The 25,174-nt window shown below is 36.8% G+C and overlaps 1 pseudogene; it reads left to right on the forward strand.

The window, feature by feature from the left end:
- Nucleotides 1–499: 499 nt before the first annotated feature.
- LOC114896275 overlaps nucleotides 500–25,174 on the forward strand; it is a 38,754-nt pseudogene continuing 14,079 nt past the window's right edge.

A 25,174-nucleotide genomic window follows, 5' to 3' on the forward strand; every position in this document is an offset into this window, starting at 1 on the left:
TCTGCTCCAATTCCACCCTTCACATGGAATCTTTCCATTTTAAAACCTCATTGCTCATTTATATAACTCTAGCCATTTATCTGTATAATACTAGTAATAGTTTAGCCTATATATGCTTATATGCATATGCTTATGTTACTTATGCTTAGATTTTATTAGAACTTGGTGTTAAGGGCATGAAGAGTCTTTCATACCTCTGATATTTATATCTTTCTTAAAAATAGCTCCCATGAATTCTATTTATGTATTTATGATTTCTTAACATAGAGCCATAGATTCTTTACAAATAATTAGAACGCTTGTATGACTTTTAACTTTTTTTGTTCTTCCTCTGACTCACCTGGAAGGCAGAAACAATACCTAACGTTTCCTTAATAACTAAGCATCTCCCTAACCCTACCTGGGAGCTGATTAATCTGAGCTGCCTACCTGGAGATGTTTATCTGACTTGATAGGAGAGTTTCCATAGCAGAGCAGCTTCCCTGCTGTTGCATCAGAAATGCTGCCATTTGGGCAGGTGGGGGTGACGAGCAGTGGAACCATTGAAATAGTTGGTGACAAATATCGGCTGCTGCTGGCGAAGGAGCCGTAAGGTAAATACTCAGGTGCCTTCAGCTAGACAACAGCTGAAGGGGAGAGCGGTTATGACAACCGATTCCCCCCAATGCCAGTCATTATTTGTTCAGCTTCCCCCAAAACATGTATAAAATAATCCATATTTTCAAATCTGTATTTCAAACCATACAAAAAAATCAGTTATATCACTACTCCCTCACAATTCAAATACTTCTGTAATGTAAACATGTTTAAACATCCATGTGCATAATAATAATCTTAGTAAAGTTCTGCAGTATAGTAAGCTGTATTTAATAGTATGTTCTTTCTTAATTTCCAGCCTTAAAAATGGTAATTGTTCAATTGATGTTGAAGACAACCGCTGTATGGTTCAGACCGGAGAAGTTCTCAGAGGCCAGCCACATGTACAGTGGATGGCAGCTTTGAGAAGTCACATTGCAAAGGAGATTTGTCACAAGTCAATATTTAAGGTGACCATACAGAGACATAGAACAGTGGCATCCAAACATTTACCCCCTAGGAAAGATGAATCTGAGGCATTTTCTCTGGAATTTTTAAACTGCAGGTGGTCACAGTGCAATAGAAAGTGGCTTAGGACTGAAAATAGGAATTGACAGCCTATAAATCTGTCAAACACTCAGACTTCCTCACGCATCTCACAAGCAGAATTCTAACAACCAGGAGTTAAGGACTTAGCCAGAATATCAAATGTTTCCCCGTTGGAGAAAGGAAATAAGAACAGTGAAAAGATCTCCATGTATCTGGTCATGTCTATGTAAAAGAAATCTTGTCACAGGGCTTCACCCAGGTGCCTGATCCCTTTCTTAGTGTCTCACATTTAAACATAAGAAACAGTAAGAGTAACCCTTTTTTGAGAGATCCTGAAAAACATTTTCCAACAAATTCATGAATAAATCAAGAAAGGGAAAGATGGGATTTTAACTCAAGAAAATGTCTAAAATAATGAAAGAACAAATAAAAGTAAAGGAGGGAACAAAAGAAAACTGCTATTAGTATCCTCAGAGCAGGGTGAGAAAGATATTCCATCCACAGAACAAGAACAAGTTGTTAGGTTTCTATTGTTGTGTAATAAATTACATGATTTATTGTGCTTAAAGCACCACAAATTTATTATTTCACAGCATCTCTGTTCAGAGTCTTATATGACTGCAGTCACCCTCATATGAGGCTCAAGCTCCTCTTTCAAGCCAACTTGTTTTGGTGAAAGAGTTCAATTCTTTCTTGGTTAGAGGACTGAGATCCTACTTTTTGCTAGCTGTAACCCAGTACTCTCGTTTCCTAGAGACCACCTATCAGTTCCTTGCCAGGGTGGCCCCCAGAAGCATGAATGTTACTTGCCTCCAGCAAGGAGTACAATTCTCTGACTTCTTCTATCACTGTCCATTGAGCCCCCATTTGAAAAGCTCAACTAATTTATCTCAAGGCCACCCACTATAATCCCCCTTTCAATTAACTCAAAGTCTACTGATTAGTGACCTTAATTACATTTGCAAAATCCTTTCTTTCACATGATGTGATATAGTCAAGGAAACAATATACCATCATATTTATAGTTTCCTCCCACACTCAAGAAAAGGTGTGTATATGAGAGGCCAAGAAGCTTGGAAACCATCTTAGAAACCTGCCTACCACCCACTGGAAAAGAAAAAAAAATCAGAAAACAGGAAATAATTATTTATAACATAAAATATAATTGCTGAACAAATTGCAATCGAAATTTTGAAAGATAATGATATGGAAATAGAATCTGCAGAGAGAGAAAGAGAAACAGAGATGAGAGAAAGAGAGAGAGAAAACAAAACCATGAGTAAAAAATCAAGAAACTTAGGGAAATTGTCTAGAAAATTCAGCATTCAACAAATTGGAGTTCTATAAGGAATAGAAAAAATTCAGAGGAAGAAAGTTAAAGAAAGTAAACGAGAATTTTCCTGAAATAAAGTATATACATTTCTAATAGAATAGGTCTACAGTACCCAGCAAAAGAACAAAAACAGATATACAGCAGAGCACATCATTATACGATTTTAGTATAGGAAATAGAGAGAAAATCCTAAAGTCTCTAGAGATTTAAAAGAAACAAGTCATGAATAAAGAAACAAGACCGATATTTCTCACCAGCAGCACCAAATGTTAAAAGCCATTGGAGTAAGTACTTTAAAAGTCTGAGGGAAAATGCTTTTCAAACTAAAACTTCACCCAGCTAAACCATCATTGCATGTCAGGCTAGAAAACCATCAAGGAATTTTCATGTCTGCCAGGGTGCTGAACACTTACCTCCCATGACATTATTTTGAGAGGTCCTGAAAAACATCCTTCAGCAAATTCATGAATAAATCAAGAAAGGGAAAGATGGGATTCAGGGAATATGGGATCAAATCAAGAAGTCTAGATTATAGAAAGCTAATGGAGAGATACAAAGCTAAATGTATAAATTAAAAATATTGAGACAAAAAATTGGGCATGTGAAAAGTGGGGCAGTTATTTACAATACAAAACCCACACATTGTGCATTACTTTGGCTCTGGAAGAAGTATTTGCATAAATGTAATGAGGAAGGCAATGATCATTGATTTTTTTTTTTTTTTTGGCTTTGTTGGGTCTTCGTTGCTGCGCATGGGCTTTCTCCAGTTGTGGTGAGTGGGGGGTACTCCTCGTTGCGGTGCACGGGCTCCTCATTGTGGTGTCTTCTCTTGTTGTGGAGCACGGGCTCTAGGTGCGTGGGCTTCAGTAGTTGTGGCACATGGGCTCAGTAGTTGTGGTTCACGGGCTCTAGAGCGCCAGCTCAGCAGTTGTGGTGCACGGGCTTAGTTGCTCCGTGGCATGTGGGAACTTCCTGGACCAGGGCTCAAACGCATGTCCCCTGCATTGGCAGGTGGATTCTCAACCACTGCGCCACTAGGGAAGCCCCAATGATCATTGATTTAATTCCAATGTTTGGAGGGATAAATTTGGGAGAAATGGGGGAGTGGCGGGGAGATTTCAAAGAGCTAACTCTTCATCTTTACTATAGAAAGTCAGAAGGTAGAATCTAAAAATCATCAACCGAGAAATATTCTTAGAAAAAAATTATTTGGAAAAATATCAAAGAAACAGCTGAGTCAAAACTTTGCTTGAGGAATGAGACTAGAATGGGAACAGCTCTTTCTCATTATTAACTTTCTGTTACTATTGGATTTATTTTAATAGTGTGCTTATATATTTTTTCACCATATAGAGTATTTCCTGCATCTGTTGGCTTCATCATAATTGAATTTCAGATAATCTTTTGGAAAAAAAACACTGTTGCAATGTTTTGTTAAACACAGAAAGCTAAGCTTTTAACATGTAGAATGTTAGTTTACCCCACCATCAACCTAACAAATTGAAACTTCTTGATTCCCACTTTTTTCTAGTGCTAATTATGGTTGGTATATATTTTTATTTATTATATTAAGGAAAACCTACATTTGTAGCACTTTGGAAGTATTAAAGCATTTCAGCTTATCTGATGTTAGTTATCCTTCAACAACTGTAATGAAGGCAGAATATTCATTAAATATACACATTAATTATTAATATTAAATATTCATTCTATTGTAAAGATTAAGAAATTGAGGTTCATGAATTAAGTAAATACTCAGAATTATGTTTTTCTTAGAACCAATCTTCTAACATTAGAATAGTGTACTTCTTTTCACACCATGCTTTCTCCTGGATATAATATTTTATTTTATTTGGAATGTCTAGATCAAGTCCCATTTTGACAGTCAAGGTATTGTGTTTCATTATCTGACATTTTAAAAATTTCAAATATAACACCGTGTACTCAATATATCCATTGATGTCACTGTGAAAGGCAATTTCCTTGTTACATAATTGTATGTAGGAAATATGTATATATTTAATATATATACTATTTATGCATTTATAATTTTACTTCTACTTTGTTGAAAAAAAGTGCATGAATATATATTTACTCTAGAGAGTTCTTCAATGTATTAGAATGTACCATGCGTCTTAAAAAAAAATGCAAACACCGAAAGGATCCAACGTGTGAAAATCAAGAAAATAGGAGGCAAACATTAGCCAATTGACCTTTCCTTCAGCCCTTCCATGCTTCACTTCAGAAGACTCCCACACCTTTCACCCTATCCTCAGCATATACTAAGACACTGGCACTCTGAGCTTTTGGTTCTACCTTTAGGGAGCTGCCAGATTTGAGATTTCCTTTGGACTCATTTTATCTTCTCAGAAGAACTCAGCCAGAATTTAAGAAAGGAGACAGATGAGAAGTAGACTTCAGTAGTGGAAGATGATGACTTCAACAGAAAGGAAAAGTAGTTCATTCCTTTTCAGGCAAAATCAGTGTGGATTTGGGGTGGTCATAAAGGCATCCTAGCATCACCCAAGGCAAGCAAACAGCAAGCACATAGTGATTCCAAGATGGATCCCAGAAGGACAATTCAATTTATCACATGACAACATTAGGGAGGCAGAAAATTGGGAAAATCTGTAAAGGAAGCTCCCCCAAATCCTCAGGTTTTTTGAACTATTTTTTAGATCCAAAATACATATATATCCAAAAACTGGCACCATAAAGGAAGTGGGCTTGCCAACTTCATAAAGAACAGATGAATTAATGTAGTTTTACTTTAATTAAATGTATGCAATGTAACTGTGGCAATAATTCCTGTCCAGTGTCTCAGCTCTCTCCAGAAGTGTTGAGAAAAGTGAAATATGCCAAAACAGCCATACTCTATGAAGTTAATTACTTGGAAAATAGTTGCAAATAACAACAAGTTGCAATGACAAAAATGGTATCTAAAAAACTTTGTTCGTCTGCCTTTTTGACAACTATTTACTGAATAGCTAGAAGATAACAGGTAGGCATAATTCCTGCTCTCAAGAAGTTATCTAGTAAAGTTGGAAGGATCATAATTTTTTAAAAAAATACAATTGTATAAAGCATAAAAGAGAGTGGTACGTGGTGCTGGCTCAACTGAGCAGCACATCTGTTTTAGGATAAGAACATGGAAGTCATCTTAGTGGAAGTAGCCCTGAGCAGAATTTTGAAGATGAAGTAAAATATAGCTTGATTCCAAATTGTGTGGGAGAGGACAGAATGGATAACTGTTAGGACTGTGTTTAGTGAGCAAAACAGAAAGTCAACTAGCACAGCTTAAATCGATAGGAATATTTTTCCATAATAAATACTCCTTGAGTAGGAAACTTAAGGTTGGTGCAACTGCTCAAGCAGTTGGTGAAGGATTCAGGCTCCTTTTAGCTTCTTTCTTTGCCAGTCATACTGAGTAGCTTTGGTTCTCTTGGGCATAAGAGAGTTCTAACTTGGGCATAAGTTCTAACTTCAGGTATCATGTCTGCATTTTAGTCAGAAAGAAAGGGAGAAAGATGAAGGGGGAAAAAAAGTGCCTCTTCATCTGTCCATTTTTACGAGAACAATAGCACTTCTAGAAGTCCTATACAGTAGACTTTAGCTGTTCTATTATGGACCAAAACTTGATCACATGGCCACCCTCATAGGCAAGGAAGGTGAATATTTTTAATTTGGCACATTGCCTCCCCAAATAAAAATGAGGGCATGCTAGTAAAGAGAAAATAGATATTGTGTAGGAAACTACCTCCAGGATTTCTACTTCTGAGAAGGCACAGTAGTTGTATTTTGTCCAATTCCACCTGCTAAGTATTACTAAAGACCTTGGACATTACATATAAGACAAACACAAGAAGATTCTGAAAGGTGAAGAGAAGACAGATTGTCTAGGGACCTTTGAGGAACAATAAGGTGGTGACTTCTCTAGGTTTGATTTTTGCCTCACATATCACAACTTTGGAGCTGAAGAAAACTGCAAACCAGACATACCGACAAGTAAAGACAAAAAGGGCACCAACAAAAACCTTTAATCAAGGAACAGGGAAAGGAGCAGCCTAGCAAGTCAGAAAAACTTTTAGACCATAATCACTCTACTCAGCCAAACACCACAAAAGAAATGTAAGAAATGTGGCCCCACCTGCATACATAAAAACAAAGGCTGAGTAATGATCCTAGACTACCACCCTTGTGAATCTGTGAGGATGTACTAAAACTTTTCCACTGAGTTATGTAGAGAAGGCCACGTAGGAAGGTAGAACTTATATTCCTCACCTTTTCATCCTTCCCTGACCACCATCAGTAAAGGCCACATGGGAGGCCTGGTTTTCAGCATCATGTGATAGCTCCTCTCTGCTGGGCTAGTGTCTGAGGAGACCTAGTGGAGAACGGACTTGCAACATCATCCAATGTTAAAAAGACCACCTACCATGGTGTCAATGGAGAACAATTGATAAGCCAGAACTCCCACTCCTACCTGGCAATAAAGAGGGGCATCCTCTTTCTTCTGGGTGTCAATTGAGGCCACTAGGAAACCTAAACTTTAACCTCCATCTGCTAATAATGAGGTAGTACTGCTCTCCCTTTCCCCTGCTGGGGTGGTACCAAAGAAAGCTAGCTAAAACAAAAGTTTTAAATAAGTTCCAGTGTCTCATAATATGAAAATGTCCAGGTTTCAGTAAAGAAAAAAGAAATCATTCATCATGCCAAGAAACAGAAAGTACTTAAACTGAATTAAAAAATAATAAAAAGGTGCCAATAGCAAGGTGACAAAAATGATGCTTGAAACAAGTGAAAGAAAAAGAAAGAAGGAAAGAAAGAAAGAAAGAAAGAAGAAAGGAAAAAAAAGAAAAGAAAGAAAGGAGGGAGGGAGGGAGGGAAGGCAGGAAGAGAGAGAGAGAAAGAGCAAGCTTTGGCAAGAAAGAGTCTTGAAATAAATAGAAGATATAAAGAGAACAAAATGAAAATGTTAAAACCAAAAATACAACTGAAATAAAAAGTTCAGTGCATGGGCTCAAAAGCACGAATTGCAAGGCAGAGATTGACAGAGTAGTTTGGAGTAGTAGTTTGGACTCCTTTATTTTTTTGTGTGTGTAGAAAAATAATTATATATATATATATATATATATATATATATAAATTTTAAGTTGATGATCTCAAGTTCAAACCCATTTTAATGATCCCACATTTTACTCCCTCCTCAGGTTTACTGTTTTTTGACACTATATTTTACATCTTTTGTTTTGCGTATACCTTAACTACTTATTGTGTATGTAAATGATTTTACTACTTTTGTCATTTAACCTTCTTACTAGCTATATATACGGTTGATTTTCTACATTTACTGTATATTTGCCCTTACCAAGGAGCTCTTTCCTTTCATAATTTTCATGTTATTAGTTGTAGTCTTTTTGTTTTTGCTTAGAGAAGTCCCTTTAACATTTCTTGTAAAGCTGGTTTGGTGGTGCTGAACTCTTTTAGCTTTTGCTTATCTGTAAAACTTTTGATCTCTCCATCAAATCTGAATGACAGCCCTGCTGGGTAGAGTATTCGTGGTTGTTGGTTTTTCGCTTTCTTCTATTGTTGATTTTTTTCTAGTGTATTTTTATTTTAGTTATTGTATCCTACACCTCTGTTTAGTTTTTCTTTATATTTTCTCTTTGTTAAAAACTTCTAACTTCTCAGTCTGTTTATCCATTCTTCTCCTGAGTTCTTTGAACATCTTTACAGTTCATTACCTTGAACTCTTTATTGGGTAAATGGCCTGTATCCACTTCACTTAGTTCCTCTTCTGGGATTTTATCCTGTTCCTTCATTTGGAACATTTTCCTCTCTGTCCCCTCACTTTGCCTAATATGCTGTTTTTATTTCTATGTGTTTGATTGGTAGGTTATGTTTCATGACCTTGGAGAAGTGGCCTTTTATAGGAGATGTCCTATGCATCCCAACAGCACAATTCTCTCTGGTCACCAGAGCTATATACTCTAGGGGTGTCCCATATTTGTGCTACATTGGTCCTTCTGTTGTGACAGGGTAATTACGTGGGTGACCTTGTAGGCCCTACCTTGTGTGGAGACTGCCAGCCACTGGTGTGTGGGACCAGGTCATGAATCTACTAGCTGCAGGGGCTGGGGATCCCAGAACTAGTGTCAGCCTACTGGTGGCCAGGTCCAGTTCCTAACATGGCTGGCCTTGGGGTCTGGGGTGTCCTAAAGCTGTTTTCTGCCCATTGGTGGGTGTGGTTGGATCCCAGCGTGACTGGCTGAGGGCCCCAAGGTGTCTCAAAGCTAATGTTGGTGGGCAGGACCCAAGCTCAAGGGGTCTCAGCCTTGGGGCTGTCCTTCTGGTGGGTGGGATTGGAGTCCAGGATGTTCCAGGGATGAAGCATGCCTATTGGTGGGTAAAGCCAAGGCCTAGGGTTCTTAGAGCTTTCTTCAGCCCCTGGTGGTGGGTCCAAGGCCCAGGGCCATCCTGAGGCTAGTTCTAGCTCACTGTTGGGTAGAACCAGGTCCCTGGGTCTCTGGTTGCAGGGTCTGGGGGTTCCATAGTTAATGTTCTGGCCAGCTGGTGGCAAGGTCCAGGAGGCAGGAGTCCTGGAGCTGATGCCTACTCACTGGTGAGTGAGGCTGGTCCTGGGCTTAGGGCCAGCCCACTTGTGGGTGGAGCTGGGTCCCAGGGTCTCTTGGCTGCAGGACTCTGGGGGTCTCAAGGCTAGTGCAGGCTAACTGGTGGGAAGAACTGGGTCCCAGGGTCTCTGGCTGTACATTCCTGGGGGTCCCAGAGTCGGTATGTCTGCCCTCTGGTGTATGGGGCCAGGGCCAGGCGTCCTGGGGCTGTTGCTGACCTGCTGGTAGGTGGACTTGGTCCTGACATGGCAGACTGGGGCTATGGTGGTCCTGGGGCTGGTGTCCACATGCTGGTGGGTAGGGCTGGGGCCCAGGGGATCTCAGGGCTTGTGTCCACCCACTGGTGGGTAAAGCCAGGTCCTGGGTTTAGTTTCTGCCCCCTGTGGGTGGAGCCAGGTCCTGTGTTCTCTGGCTGCCTGGCCCAGATATCCCAGAACTGGTGCCGGCAGGCTGGTGGGTGGGCAGTGTGCAGGAGGTCCTGGGGCTGGTGTGTTCTCACTGGTGCGTGAGGGCTAGCTGTCTTTAAATACTTTAAGGGCAGTAATGTAAATGAAGGGGAAAATACTAGAGGAGTTGAACTTATAATGACATGGTAGAGAAACACTGTTAGGTTCAATATCAGGAAGAATTCTTAAAGGCTATAACCTCTCAATAATTGGACATACTTCCTGTGAGAAGGGACCACCCCATTATGGAAGAGTTGATGAGGACCTTGGTGAGCATTAGCCAAGAGTGTTAAAGAGGAAATGCCTTAAGGTCTGTGAGATTGAGTTAGATGACTTCCAATTCTTTTCTATAATTCTATGAGTTTATGGCAAAAATTACTGGTATATTTTCACCAATCTGACCCTAAGATTTTACTCAATCCTATTTTCAGATGATAAATTATATTTGGCCTGAATTAAGACCAAAACCTGTAACATTTTAATTTAAAAGTATTAATTGAGTCACCCAAGATTCAAATATATTGCTTGGATTTCATAAAACAGTGTTCCAAGTAACTCAACTAAAAAATCTCATCTTTAAATGGGGCCTTATTTATTACCCAAGACATATTGGTAACTAAGGCTCTGGTACATAATTCCTGACAACTGTGGCCTATTTCTATTTAGGAAGATATAATTTTCTTTGATATTGTGTTTTACACAGAAGACTATTCAGAGATGCATGGTTGTTTCTACAAAGACAGCTCACTTTTAAAAACATAAAAATGGGAATATTGTCTCAGTGTGCAAACAGAATGTGTGTCTCTCCAAACAATTCTTAAAAGAAATTTATATGATAAATTATAAAAGACAACTCCATTTTTATATGGCTTACGTTCTATAGGCAGAATGTATTTGCCTTCATTTTAAAAATTAGGTATTTTGAGAAAAGTAATTATACCTATAATTATGAATAGCCATATAGCCTGAAGTATTAACAACTATGCCAATGACAAAAAATGTGAGTCTGGAACATTCAGGACTCAATATCTGGCACCATACAGAGCAACAATAAATGCTATATAAACACTAGTAAAGTGAGTGACATGAAATCTCACACTCACGAATTGTGTGACAACATAGAGTTCCAGTTGTCACACCATTAAATCTGATTTCCACATATGGATGCTGGAACAACCAAGTTAAAAGTCCACAGCCCTTGGATGAACATTACTATTTATACCTATATAATAAAGAAATATTAAATCACGTCTCAAGATGCACAATAAGAAGAGATAAGTGGCTTTAGAAGTGATGTCTTAACATTTTTAAGAGGGAAATAGTCAAGAAAAAAAGACTGAAATAGGAGGCGTTTAACTTTAAAACAAATCATGATTCTTGACATATTATTATCAAGAGACTCCGAAATTTTGTCTAACCGTTCTCTGGTAAAGAAGTTATATTCCTTCATAAAGCCCTAGAGATACATTCTCTAAGATTTGTGAGATATTTGGTGAAGTCCTTCGGGAAATATATGAGTAAAACAATACTTTCCTCTTAAATCTTTGAAGCACAAGAAAGAAATATACCTATTTAGTATAAGCAGAAGATTTAAAAAATATGTGAGAAAAATATGTGCTCGTGAAACTGTTTTATAAAGAAAGGATCTCCTGAGAAGCATGTGACTGCAGAATTTCTTCCATCCACTTTCTTGAAAAAATTGCTTCATGCACAGCTGATAAATTGATTATATAAAGATGGAAGGAGACAAAAATAAATGCCTTATTACTTTTTAAACAACTCACTAAAATAACTGAATTCAGAGACAAGGGACTTTAAAACTCAAGGCAATCCTGATTGATGAGAAAGGCCTAGTTTGGAGGGGAAGAAATATGGTACTAACCACCTGGGTGATTTGCGGTGAAGACACAATATCTGTGTCACCAGGACTACTTTGTTACAAGTCATAGCACAAGGATTACTACTACTGAGTGTCCTTCCTTTGTTGGATGCTTCATTCAGCTACCTTTTCTAGTTTGGTTAACCTGGGTGTATTATTTAACACCAATCTTCAATTTCCTCACTGAAGCAAGGTCAATGATAGCTGTGTAGTTGTGAAGATTAAATGGGATAAGGTACTCAGCACCTAGCATAGGGCCTGGCATCTAATAACCATCTCATAAATGTTTTCTTAGTGTTATTAACTCTTGAGTCATACCCTAGAGGTAGGTATTTTTAAAGTATGGGGATCACAGTGAGGTAATGGAATAAGTTAGAAAACAAAGTCATGACACACTTACATACATTTTGTAAACAGGCTGACATGTTTCTTTTGGCAGACAGTACAGTATTTGGCCCACAGAATGTTTTTCTTTTCATATTTGGAATTATTTTTCAATGTATAGATTTCACAAACCAATTTCAATTTCCCGCTTTTATTGAAATTGTGAAATATCTAGTGATATTAGACCTACCAACCCAAATGGCAACCATCAGGGTAAAGTTGGAGCTGTTCTTTTGAGTAGAGGTTCTCAAGTTTGCCATGGTTTCCACTTTTACTATTATCTCCACAACAACAAAAACACAATAAGTACAAATTATGATTATGCTTACAAAATTGTCCACAAATATTACTATTGTTCTTAGATTTTTTCCATAGGAATTGCAAACCTGGTGGTGCCCTCCATTTGACTGAAGTACACAGACTCCTCCATGTGTCTGAACTACCCAAGTAAGTAGCTCTTTTTAAAATTTTTTTAGGAACCGCCATACTGTTTTCCAAAGTGAATAAACCAATTTACATTCCCACCAACAGTGCACAAATTTCCCTTCTCTCCACATCCTCACCAACACTTGTTATTTCTTGTTTTTGGGGTACTAGCCATTCTAGTAGATGTGACATGATAGCTCATTGTGGTCTTGGTTTGTATTTCCCTGGTAATTAGTGCGTTGAGCACCTTTCATGTACCTGTTGGTCATTTGGAAGTCTTCTTTTGAAAAATGATTATTCAGTTCCTCTGTCCATTTTTCACTTGGACTGTTTGTTTTCGTTGTTGAATTATATGAGTTCCTTATGTATTTTATATATTAGCACTTTTTCAGATATATAGCTTGCAAATGTTTTCTCCCATTATATAGGTTTCTTCTATTTTTTTTATTGGCTGTGCAGAAGCTTTTTCTTTGATATAGTCCCACTTTTTGATTTTTGCTTTCATTGCTTGTGCTTTTGGTGTCATATTAAAAAAATCATGGACAAGACTAATATCATGAGCATTTTCCTTACATTTTTTTCCTAGGGTTTTTTATGATTTTAAATCTTATATTTAAGTCTTTAATTCACTTTGAATTGATTTTTGTGAGTGGTATAAGAGTCTAGTTTCACTTTTCTGCATATGTAATCCAATTTTCTCAACACGATTTATTGAAGAGATTATTCTTTCTCCACTGAATATTTTTGTCCCCTTTGTCAAATAATAGTTGACCATATATGCAAGGGTTTATATCTGGGCTCTCAATTCTGTTCTATTGGTATGTGTCTATTTTTATGCCAGTACCATACTGTTATGACTACTATAGCTTTGTAATATAACTTGAAATCAGGATGTGTGATGACTCCAGATTTGTTCTTTTTCTTTTTTTCAAGATTGCTTTTGGCTATTTAAGGTCTTTTGGATTCCATACAAACTTTAGGATTTTTTTTTCTATTTATGTGAAAGATGCCATTTGAATTTTTATAAGGATTGTATTGAATCTGTTCATGGCTTTGGGTAGTATGGATATTTTAGCAATATAAATTCTTCTGATCCACAAACACATCATATCTTCCCATTTGTCTGTCTTATCCAGTTTCTTTCATCAAAGTCTTGTACTTTTCAATGTTCAGATTTCTCACTTCCTTGGTTAAATTTATTCCTAAATATTATATTGATTTTGATGCTCTTATGAATGGTATTGTTCTTTTTATTTTTTCAGATATATTGTTGCTAATGTATGCAAATGTAACTGATTTTGGTATGTTGATTTTATATCTTGCAATTTTACTAAATTCATTGATTAGTTTCAATAGTGTTTTTTTGGTGAAGTCTTTAGGATTTTTTTATATAAAATCACATCATCTGTAAAGATAATTTTATGTATTCCTTTCTGATTTCTCCTTTTATTTCTTTGTGTTGCCTGATTACTCTGGCTAGGAATTCCAGGACTATGTTGAATACAAGTTTTGAGAGTAGGCAACCTTGCCTTGTTCCTGATCTTAGAGGAAGAGCTTTAAAACTTTCACATTGAATGATGTTGGCTGTGGGTTTTTCATATGGCCTTTATTATGTTGAGGTATGTTCCTTCTGTACCAATTTGTTGAGGATTTTTATTATAAAAGGATGCTGTATTTTGTCAAATGTTTTTTCTGTACCTATTGATGATCAATGATTTTTATTTTATTAATGTGATGTATCACATTTATTGATTTGGGTTTGGCAACATTTCATTGAGAGATTTTGAATTTGGTTTGGCAATATTTTGCTCTTGAATTTGGTTTGGCAATATTTCATTGAGAGATTTTGCATCTATATTTATCAGAAATTTAAGTCTGTAGTTTACTTTTCTTGTAGTGTCCTTATCTGGCTTTGGTATCCTGGTAATATGAGCCTTGTAAAATGAGTTTAGGGGTGTTCCCTCTTCTTCAGTTTTTTGGAAGGGTTTGGAAAGAATTGGCATTAATACTTCAAATATTTGGTAAAATTCCCTGGTTCTGGACTTTTCTTTTGGGGAGGTTATGATACTGATGAAATCTGCTTACTAGTCATTTGTCCATTCAGATTTTTCTATTTCTTCCTGATTCAGTCTTGGTAAGTTGTGTTTCTAGGTATTTATCTATTTCTTCCAGATTATCCAACTTTTTGGCATGTAAGTGTTCAGGGTAGAAGCTTATGATCCAATATACTTATGTAGTATCAGTTGTAATGTCTCATCTTTAATTTCTGATTTTATTTATTGAGACTTCTCTTTTCTTAGGCTAGCTAAATGGTTGTCAATTTTGTATATCTTTTCACAAAATCTTGCTCTTTGTTTCATTGATCTTTTCTACTGTTTTCTTGTCATATATATTTTTATTTCCTCTCTTATCTTTGTTATTGTCTTGCTTCTCTTAACTTTGAGCTTAGATTGTTCTTTTTCTGGTTCCTCGCATAGTAAATTGTGGTTGCTTATTTAAGATCTTTCTATTTTCTTAATATATGCATTTTTCACTTGTAAACTTTCATCTAAGAACTACTTTTGTAGAATCTCATAGGTTTTTATATGTTGTGTTTGCATCTTCATTTATTTCCAGATATTATTTCCTTTTTTATTTCTTCTTTGACCAATTTATGGTTCAGGAGCATGTTGTTTAATCCCCACATATTTGTAAGTTTTCCAGCTTTTCTCTTGTTGATTTCTAGTTTCATACCATTGTGGTCAGAAAAAATACTTAGTGTAAGTTTAATCTTATTAAATCTACTAAGACTTGTTTTGTGGCCCATAATATGATCTATCCTAGAGAATGTTCTTTGTGGACTTGAGGAGATATGTATTCTGCTGCCATTGGATGGAATGTTCTATATATGTCTGTTAGGTCCATTTGCCCTAAAGTGTGGTTCAAGTCCAATGTTACTGTGTTTTTGTTTATATCTCCTTTCAGATATGTTAGTATTTGCTTAATATATTTAGATGATCTGACGTTAGGTGCTTATGTATTTGGAATTGTTATATCTTCTTAATGAGTTGATCCCTTTTTCGTTATATAATGACCTTCTTGTCACTTGTTACCTTTTTCAGCTTAAAGTCTACTTTGTTTGATATAAGTGTAGCTATTCCACTTTTCTTTGGTTTCCAATTGCTTGGAATATGTTTTTCCATCACTTCACTTTGAACCTATGTGTGTCCTTAAAGCTGGAGTGAGTCTCTTGTAAGTAGAATATATTTGGGTCTTGCTTTTTTATTCCACCCAGCCACTCTATGTCTTTTGATTGAAGACTTCAATCCATTTACATTTCAAGTAATTATTGATATGTAAAAACTTAATAATGTCAACTATTAATTGCTTTCTGGTTGTTTTATAGTTCCATTGTTCCTTTTTTTCTCTCCTGCTGCCTACATTTGTGGAGGGGTGATTTTCTGTGGTAGTATACTCTGATTCCTTTATCTTTTGTGAATGTATTATAGGTTTTTGCCTTATGGTTACCATGAGGCATACATAAATTTTTTTTAGATACTGTTATATCTATACATATAGATACATATTTTATTAATTTATATCTATATCTATTTTATGCTTATAGAATCTTAACTTTCATCATATACAAAAACTCAGCCCTATTACAACCGCTTTCATATTTTTAATGACACAGTTTACCTCTTTTTATATTGTGTATTTATTAGCAAATTATAAGAGCTATAGTTAACTTTAGTACTCTTTTCCTTTAATCTTTATGCTATAGTTAAGAGGTTAACACATCATCATATTACAGATTAGAGTTTTCTATGTCATACTGTATATTTACCTTTACCAGTGTATTGTATACTTTCATATGTTTTAATGTTACTAATTAGTATCTTTTTATATCAGCTCAAAGAACTTCTTTTACAATTTCTCATAAGACAGGTCTAGTGATAAAGAATTCCCTCGGCTTTTATTTGTGTAGGAAAGTCTTTATTTCTCCTTTATATTTGAAGGATAATTTTGCCAGATAGAGTATCCTTGGCTGGCTTTTTGTTTTTTCTTTTTCCTGCGATTTGAATATACCATCCCATTCTCTCAACCAGTAAGGTTTCTGCCGAGAAATCTGCTGATACCTTAATGGGGGTTCCTTTGTGGCTTACAAACTGTTATTCTTTTGCTGCTTTTAGGATTTTTTTTTTTTTTTTTGCGGTACGCGGGCCTCTCACTGTTGTGGCCTCTGCCGTTCCGGAGCACAGGCTCCGGACGCGCAGGCTCAGCGGCCATGGCTCACAGGCCCGGCTGCTCCGCGGCATGTGGGATCTTCCCGGACCAGGGCACGAAGCCATGTCCCCTGCATCGGCAGGTGGACTCTCAACCACTGCGCCACCAGGGAAGCCCAAGGATTCTCACTTGGTCTTTGAATTTTGACACTTTCATTACAATGTGTCTTGGAGAAGATTATTTTGGTTTGAAATAATGAGATAATCCATTACCTTCATGAACTTAAACATTCTGCTGTTGATGCCCTCTGCTGTATTCTTCATTTCATTCATTGAAGTCTTCAGCTCCAGAATTTCTATTTGGTTATTTTTTATCTTTTCTATCTCTTTATTAAATTTCTCATTTTGTTCTTGTACTGTTTTCCTGATTTTGCCGAGTTGTCTTTCTGTGTTTTCTTGTATAATTGAGTTTCCACAAAACAGCTATTTTTAATTCTTTATTGGGTAAATTACAGATCTCCATGTCATTGGGTTTGTTTAAGAGGAATATTATGATCTTTTGGTGATGCCATATTTCCTTGATTTTTCATGTTCCTTGGAGTCTTGCATTGATGTTGTCACATTTGAAGTAGCAGTCACCTCCTCCAATCTTTACCAGCTACCTTCAGGTAAGAGTTACTTTTCATTAGTCCTGCTATATAAGCTGTGACTTTCTTCTTCAGCCTTGTATACTGCTCCATGTACCTGCTCCATGCCTCTTTCTCCCTCTTGTGGCATAAATCTTAAACTTGTATGTTTCCTCTTGATCTTACAATGCACCAGGCTGGCTGGCTGGCTGCTGGAAACTTCTATTTTGTTTTCCCAAAGGTGGCACTACAGCTCAAGATTGTGGGCAAGTTCCTCCCTTGCCCACAGACCTTGGACTGTTTTCTGTACACGTTCCCTGTCTACTTGAGCTCACTCCCACTGCTACTCTCAGGAGTACACACAAGGAGCTGATCCTTCCTGTCATTTCCATTTTCATAAAATATCTTTTTCCATCCTCCCACTTTCAGTCGTTGTGTGTCTTTAGCTCCAAAGTGAGTCTTCTTATAAGCAGCATATAGATTTTCTTTTTAATCCAATCAGCCACCATGTGTCTTTTCTTTCTTTCTTTTTTTTTTTTTTGGCTGCGTTGGGTCTTCGTTGCTGTGCATGAGCGTCCTCTAGCTGCAGTGAGTGAGGGCTACTCTTCATTGCGATTGCAGTGCACAGGCTTCTCATTGTGGTGGCTTCTCTTGTTGCAGAGCACAGGCTCTAGGTGTGTGGGCTTCAGTAGTTGTGGCACACAGGCTTAGTTGCTCTGAGGCATGTGGGATCTTCCTGGACCAGGGCTTGAACCCGTGTTCCCTGCACTGGTAGGCGGATTCTTAACCACTGCACCACCAGGGAAGTCCCAGCCACCCTGTGTCTTTTGATTTGAGCACTTAGTCCATTGACATTTAAAGTGATTATTAATAGGTATTTACTTATTGCCATTTTATTACTTGTTTTCTGGTTGTTTTTGTAATTGTTCTCTGTTCTTTCTTCTTTTAGTTTCTTCCTTTGTGGTTTGATGATTTTCTTTTGTGGTATGCTTGTGTTCCTTTCTCTAGGTCTTGTGTACCTGCTGCAGATTTTTGATTTGTGGTTAGCATGGAATTCATATATGTTGACCTATAACTATATCTACTTGTTTTAAACTGGTAGTCATTTAACTTCAAACACATTCTAAAAGATCTATATTTTTTTAACTCTCGTCCCCCACATTTTGTGTTTTGATGTCATATTTTGTACCTTCATATTTACCCCTTCACTGTTTATTGTAGTTATAATTGATTTTACAATTTTTTGCCTTTTAATCTTTGTACTAGCTTATTTAACTGTTTGTTCCTCAGCCTTCAGTATATATTTGTCTTCCCTAGAGGGATTTTTCCTTTCCTATAGATTTTTACTTCTTTTTATAGCTTTTTCTTTTCCATTTAGAGAAGAGCCATTAACATTTCTTTTATGGTAGGTTTAGTATTGATGAACTCTTAGTTTTTGCTTGTCTGAGAAGTTTGTTAGCTCTCCTTCAATTCTAAATGATAATTTTGTTGGGTAGAGTATCCTGGGATGCAGGTTTTTCTGTTTCATCACTTTAATTATATAATGCCACCCCCTTCAGGCCTGCAAAGTTTCTGCAGAAAAATCACCTGATAACTTTATGGGATTTCTTTGGATATGACTTTCTCTTTTTCTCTTGCTGCCTTTAGAAGTCTCTCCTTATCTTTAACTTTTGCCATTTTAATTATATGTCTCGGTGTGCTGATACCCTGATTTTGGACTCTCCAACCCCCATAATTTTTTATGTGAGAAATAAATTTCTGTTGTTTAAGCCACCCAGTCTATGGTATTCTGTTATAGCAACCTGATCTAAGAGACTTGTACTATAGAGAGAGAGATGTGTGATTATATCATATCTATATTAATTTATTCTACTTTCCATCTTTACTTGATTAACATATTCTCTCTTCATATGAATCTTACACACTTTTCCTGGTCCCCACGGCAGAAAACATGGTTTTGTACATTTCTTGAGTGTTGTTGCTTTACTACTTGACTCTTACTTTCAAGTTCAAAATAAGAAGAGATTCATTGTCCCAGTTGGTGCCCACCTCCTGAATGAATCAAGAGTGACCAGAACTTGGGTCAGTTGATAATATGGTTGCAACATCTGCAATAATATGTATAAAGTTTTTGCCAGAGGGAGAAAGGAGTGGGGGACAGATTATCTGAAAGGAAGGGAAGGATCATTTCCAAAGGAGAAAGTTCAGACACAGAAAGCAATAGATCTTCAATGCATTAGTATTTACAAGCACTTTTCAAAGAGACCAACACATGAAAGTATTCAGTAAATACTGGTTTTCTTCATTCTCTGCTTAGCGATTTTTAGTGGCTTCAAATTATCTTAGCAGCCTTCCATTTTTTTAGTCTTTGTGTAAGTTTGTCAATTAAGGAAAGAGCTCTTAATTCCTTAAACAAATCTAACATTTATTGTCCCTTATGTCCTTTTCCTCCCTTTCTCATCTCAAACTAAGAAACTGTAGGTGGTTTCTTTGGCATAAGTTACACAGGGATTTTTCTCTAAGAGTCTGTAGAGTGTGTTGGAATTGAGTGTAATGTCTGAAGTCCATAGGATTTGTAATTAAGTTCTATTAATTTTATAATCGGGTAAGTCGGGTTTCTCTACAGTTCAGTAGTATCTATTTCACAGCATTGTTTCAGATATCAAGTAAGACGACTGTGAAAGAACATTGTATATGGGGCAGCAGGTCCCTAAGGTGAAATACAACATGGCAGGAAAAGCTTCAAAAGTTTGGAAAATGTACTACAGAAGAAAAGGACAAAGAATTCTAGTCTTAGAATGTATGCAGTGCAAAACTTTCTTCTGGGTAATAAATGGGATTTCAAGAATAAATATAACTTCTCCTTTCTTTTCACTCAATGTAAGAAATATGAAAAAAGGCCAAAATTGCTTTAAGAAGACCAAAGGGTTGAAATAAAATTATGCCAACTCATCAGCTTCCTTCCCATTTGACTTAACAAGAATGAGAGTCTCGATCAGTGGGGAAACTACTAGTTCTATTATTCTGAAGTTTTATTATGAGTTATCCCATAGAGAAATCACAGTACTAATAGCTGGAGAATTCAGGGCAGTCACTATTCTCCTGGGGTCTTTTTTAGTCACTAGCCACTGCAGCCGCTGACTTTCAACACACTTTGAAGGGAGTTCAGGGTGGAGATCAGGAATGACATACTCTGTGTTCTGGGAAAAACTGACAGAACAGGTCTTTGGATAGCTCAACACTTTCAGGAATTTTTATGAGCCCAAATTTTTGCATCTTCTCATACCTAGAAAAGCACTAAAATTATTAACCGAAACATCTGCTCCTCGTCACTAGCAGAAACCTTCTGCAAAAAATATGTGCTTGATTGCATGTATCCCCCTTCACCAGTCACATATACACTGACTTCCCCTGCTACCTCTTCAGAACAGTTTCTCAGAGCTCTCTGAGATGCTGTCTCCTGGGCTATAGTCCTCATTTTGCCCCACATAAAACTTAACTCACAGCTCTCACGTTGTGCATTTTTTTTTCAGTCAACAAAGTAAAAGCAGGAAGTCGACATCTATACTATGGCAGTAACATCTGTAGTGTGCATAGTAGACAACTGAAGTTTAAAGTGATTTAACATCAGAGTTGGGATAAAATTTTCTGGGCTTCCCTGGTGGCGCAGTGGTTGAGAGTCTGCCTGCTGATACAGGGGACACGGATTCGTGCCCCGGTCCGGGAGGATCCTGCGTGCCGCGGAGCAGTTGGGCCCGTGAGCCATGGCCGCTGAGCCTGTGCGTCCAGAGCCTGTTGCTCTGCGGCGGGATAGGCCACAACAATGAGAGGCCTGCGTACCGCAAAAAAAAAAAAAAAAAAAAAAAAATTTTCCATTTGAATATTCAGTGTTGTTCCAAAAAAAACCCCAAGTGTTTTCTTTCAGGAAAGGAAGGGATACTTTATTTTATTTTTGTCTGTGTTGGGTCTTTGTTGCTGCAGGCAGGTTTTTCTCTAGTTGTGGCCAGTGGGGGCTACTCTTCATTGCTATGCGCAGGCTTCTCATTGCGGTGGCTTCTCTTGTTGTGGAGCACAGGCTCTAGGCACGCAGGCTTCAGTAGTTGCGGCACACGGGCTCAGTAGTTGTGGCTCGCGGGCTTAGTTGCTCCACGGCATGTGGGATCTTCCCAGACTAGGGCTCGAACCCGTGTCCCCTGCATTGGCAGGCGGATTCTTAACCACTGTACCACCAGGGAAGCCCACAAAGGATACTTTAAAGATATATAATGTAAAATGTATCACTAGACTTCAAATGTTAATTTTCAAAAATAAGTATATAATTTGAATTTAACTTATATGTGTAAATTACTAAATTCCACTTTGAATTAGAATTATTTTCAAAATTCCTTTTCTGGAATTATCGTTTAATGAGTCTTTATAAGCAAGACATTTTCATTTTAATTACCATGTTTTCTTTCTACATGATAAATGAGATTTTTACAGAAGAAAAGTGACACTTTCATAAAACACTTTCGAAAATGTAGTCTTACAAAAACCAAGCATCATTGTCATAATGATTCATAGCTCAAATCTATCCATAGAATTAAGGTTCTCATGTTTTCATGTTTTGATACTTACTTATGCATTCTAAGTAGAGATATATTTTAATTTTGAAGAGAAATAATGTGATCTGTGAATTTTTTTAAGTCATAGCAAAGTGAAAATACACACCATTTGACATGAAAGAAGGCTGTTCTCTGAAGTTAATAAAGTATTGTAGCTGGACGTTTTTTCCAGTTATTTGTGAGAAACTACACAGAGTTCCTTCAGAAAAACCACATTATCTTTCAAATGCCTTTTTATAATTAAAATATAAATGAGACATGTAGAAGAGACTTGTGTATCCTAAAAGTAAATAAAAATGTTTGCTTCACCCTGCACTGGATTATCAGTAGACAGGCAATGTATGTATTTAGAGCACAAGGAAAACAAGAACAGTACTATTTGTATGTATATGAATTTAATACTTCAAAAATGGGAAAATGCACCTCTATTGTCCTTTCTTGCATCTATGTTAGTGTACAGTATCGAATGTATGTGTATATGTGTGTGGTGAAAAGGGAAATGAGACAGAAATATATTCTGTGCAAGCTTCCAGGAAACTGCTGATCTTATTATCAACCATCCTTCCTTTAAACATTCTTGTTTCTTGTCTCATTCATTTCCTTTCATTCCTTCCTTGAAATATGAAAACTACAGTTTCATAAAATAAACTGTCAGAAAATTTTCTATATTATACTTTACATTCTCAGAAGCCATTGAGCACTACATAAATAGAATACATAAAGTTAGAATCATCTAGAAGCATCAGAAAATTTTCTCAGCAATCTGTGGAGATGACTTGTATTTTTCACGAATAAAAGAAGGGAAGAAGATAGTGATATATTTTTTTTACCTGATCTCATGTTTATAGAACTCTTAAGTGAAGGCAATGCAATCCCAATCATGTTTTTGAAGGCACCTAGGCAATCTATTTTTTTAATCATAAATTTGCATTTTGGTGTGATTTTTGACACAAGAATAAACTTCCGTTTCATGCCTATGTTTCCCTTAAAAATCAGACTTTCTACTTTTCCAAAGATTATAACAATTTACATCCATTTACATACTGATCATGTATTGATCTCCCCCCTTACCAAGAGGCACAACTGTTTAAGATATTAAAATGAATTACTTAGATGAATTTAGTTTTTTTTTTTTAAAAAAAGATTTTTTATGGACTTCCCTGGCAGTCCAGTGGTTAAGACCCTACGCTTCCAACGTAGGGAATGCAGGTTCGATCCCTGGTCAGGGAACTAAGATCCCACATGCTGCGCAGCCAATAAACAAACAAATAAATACATCATTTTAAAAAAAAGGGTTTTTATACTACTTAAGCACCTGCTAAAAAGTTCAGTAGTGTCCTTGAAAGCAGGGGAACACTAATAAATGCTGAACATCTAAGAGGGCAAATGTTGGGCATAGCTTTCCTCATGTAGTCTTTACAACTACCCTATAAAATGGTTATTGTTATCCATATTTTATATCTGAGGAAGCTGTGGCTCAGTAATAATAAATTGCTCAACACAGTAAGTTGCACAAACAGTAAGTAGGAAAGCAAGATTGTAAGTCAGATTTCTGTATCTCCAAAATTTGCATTTATTCACAGTGTTACTGGTTCTCCAGTCTTTACATTTCTATTACTCAAGTTTCAAAAGAGAGAGAGAGAGAGAGAATTAGAAATATAAGATTGCCAAATTTTTCCTTTACTGAGTGTGGACATTAAAAATCAAATGAGCAATTTTCTTCTCTGCTTATGCCGAAAAATTATAGAAAAGCAGCAGGGAGGAAAAAGTACAAAAACCCAAACTTCATTTTCTGCAAAATAAAGAGATAAGTGTAATCTATAATCTGCAGATGCCAAATTAAATATAAATGCTGATGTTAAGCAGAAAGTGAAAAGAAGAATAGAAACACATGAGGATGAAGTACGAAGAAAACTCAGAAACACCAGCAAAAATTCACTTCCTGTAGGTGAAAGGCTCACCCTGAAATAATTACATTGCCTACTTAACAGCAGATATAGGAATTGGGGTTACCAGAACTGTTTGCAGAAACCTTTCTCCACACTAATTAATTCAGAGAAACAAAAATTGGGGAGATGCATAAAAATTGCATAGTTTGGCCAGAGCCATATTTTCAGGGCCATGTTTGTTGTCTCTATTATAACAAAAAATGTATTCTCTAGAGTGTAAAATCTTAAAACGTGCTCTAACCCTCCCCTTCCCTTTAATACTACAAAATGTTTACTTTTTACTATCCAATCTCTGATTATTCCAGTGTCTTATTATAGTAATTCTTTATACTAAAATTCTCCTGTTTTAATTACTGTGTGGTTTCTGTTGCCTGATTGGGCCCTGGGAAAGAATGAATGTTGGTATAAATGGGAGCAGATTGGTCATGAATAGATAGTTGCTGGGACTGGTTAAATAGATGCATGGGGGTTTATTATATTCTCCTACTTTTGTGTATATACAGAATTCTCCATAGTAAGAAGACAGCTAAACCAGCTTTAAAAAATATGTCTGCAATGGAACATATGACTATTCATTCTACATCATAGAAAAAAAGACTGTAAAGAGTTTTGCTCAGATTTTGCCAAGAAGAAAATTTGTAACAAATTTACCCCACCCCCCAAAATTTACTTTTTAGAACTTTTTATATATCAGAATTGCAGATAAGACATGGTGGATCTAAATACACATATGTAACAGTTGAATTATTCAGGTACTCGGCATGAAATAAGCTTCACACTCAAATTAGGGTCTTTCAAGGAAGGCTTATAAAGAGAATATTTTCAAAGGTGTGGGCACTGTGACGATATTAACAGCAGAGCTGTTACCACCCTAGGACGCAAAAATATGACCATAAGGAGCAGGTGTTAGAACCTGAAGGAGAAAGTTCTATAAAGAAGGCTACCTTGATAGATCAAAGAGCACAGCAGTCTGAGGTAACCTCTCAGAAGGTCCCTGACTTCATTCTCCTCCCTCCTTCGGGTCTCCTGAACCTAACTGGAGACCACGTGGCAAAGGACCTACCTGTTGGTCCGTACCTGTCAGTAGCCTCTGGGACATAGATCAGGGTGGAATTAGATGGAAAGTACGAATGGGGAGGTCAAGGAAAAGCTATGACGCAGAGGTACAAAGACATACTCAAAAAATACTTACGGTGAATAACACTGGGGTATAGAGGAAAAGAAAGGGTGAGGGAAGAGGAAGAATAAGACACATGAGATAGATCATGGTACAGAGTAGCAAATTTATAGATCTGTGTACAAAGTACACAGTACAAGGTGAGGACAATTCTGTAAACTTATAATCACTAAAACAAGAACAAAATCCTTGTCAAAGATCAGAAATACACACTGCCAAGCAAGAAAAAGTATGGCCAAATGGTCTTTCCCAGGTGTTGTAGCCACCTAGACACCTACCAGCAATATATTAGGACCTATTTTCCCACAGCCTTACAGAATTATAAAACTTTTGAAATTTGCTGAGCTGAAAAGTAAAAAATGGTATCCTAATGTAGCTGACCCCATTT

The sequence above is a fragment of the Monodon monoceros genome, unplaced genomic scaffold (genome assembly GCF_005190385.1).
Source record: "Monodon monoceros isolate NGI ecotype Baffin Bay Population unplaced genomic scaffold, NGI_Narwhal_1 Super_Scaffold_15, whole genome shotgun sequence".
Lineage (NCBI taxonomy): Eukaryota > Metazoa > Chordata > Mammalia > Artiodactyla > Monodontidae > Monodon > Monodon monoceros.